Source organism: Cryptomeria japonica, chromosome 10, assembly GCF_030272615.1.
Source record: "Cryptomeria japonica chromosome 10, Sugi_1.0, whole genome shotgun sequence".
Lineage (NCBI taxonomy): Eukaryota > Viridiplantae > Streptophyta > Pinopsida > Cupressales > Cupressaceae > Cryptomeria > Cryptomeria japonica.
Genome location: NC_081414.1, coordinates 385,128,739 through 385,130,148, shown reverse-complemented (window position 1 = coordinate 385,130,148; position 1,410 = coordinate 385,128,739).

The window sequence follows — 1,410 nt, the reverse complement described above, 5'->3', positions numbered from 1 at the left end:
CCAGAAAGAATACATCCACGGACCCAGAAGAGGTTTCCCAACCTGAACAAAGTACTTAGGAATTCCTAAAGCAAGTCAAGGAGCAAATGAGGAAGGCCGAAATTTTGAAGAAGGCTGTCGATTTCAGAGTAAGAGAAGAGTTAGGAGTTATGCCACTAGCAAAAGTGCATCTCGTCAAAGCAACGATTGGGAAAACACCAAGAGAAGGGGCTTAGGAGGAAGATGAGGAAGGAAAAGCTGATGAAAGTACACAACCTCCTCCTGATACCACGATAACATCTCCATCTAATTCCATAGTACAACCAACATTAACCACTACCATTCCTGGGACAACACCTGTGTTTTACCCAACTCATACTTTTGCTACGACATCAACAACATTGCCTCCCTTAAAGAAAAAATTTACTCCCACTACTGAAAAGGTCAACATTCATAACATTGAGTCAGATTTTGACGAGGAGGATGAGCAACTTGTGGTACAGTTGGTGCAGAGAAAGACTAAAACTAAGAAAGAAAAAAAGTTTACGAAGAAACAGGCACCAATTGACCCCATGGACATTGATGAACGGGGTTTACTAGCTGAGCAGCCACTTGGGGGAGAAAAGGAACAAAATGAGCCTGAGGATTCACAAGATGAGAGATTGGTTTTAACTCCGAAGGACCAAGAGGATTTTTTGAAAGAGATAGCTGCCGAAGGAGAAATAAAAGGAACAGACATAGGGGATAAAGAGTTTGAGGAAGGAATAAGTGACAAGTTAGGGGAGATGCATAATAAACAATAGTTAAATATTGATATCACTCTCTGAACCAACCAAGCTTAGCCAGGTACTTCAACCCAAGATGTTCAGATCCTCAAACATGAACCCAAGATGTTCAGATCCTCAAACATGAAGAAGAGCAAAAAGATGAAGCAGAAGAGCAATCAAAGGTATATATGGTGATTGCAAACATCATACCGCATGAAGGCAAGAAGGATGATGACACGCTGCAATGGTTGAGCTTCACCTTCAAGAAGAAAAACAAAGTGGTAATGCCTAAGGTAATGCTACAACAAGCAATCACTGAAGAGCTGAGGAAAATGAAGAAAGCCAAGACCATACATCACTTATCAAGAACTGGTTCTGGTGAAGTGGTTGCCAATGTTGCGGTTTCGACACAGGCTGAAGGCCATAACTCCCCCAAATACCAAGTTTCACAGGTAAAATTGGGCAAATAGACCAAATGGGGAGAATTGGATACATTGGAGCTTGCAACTAGCATAGTGAGAAGCAGGATAGATAAGGCACATACTTCTCACTCCGAGGTAAAGGCACAATTGGAGCGATACAAGCAGTTGCTAGTAGAAATGAGCAAGCCCCTAGATGTACGGATGAGCGATAGCCTACCTTCAACCTCATCACTACCAAAAGC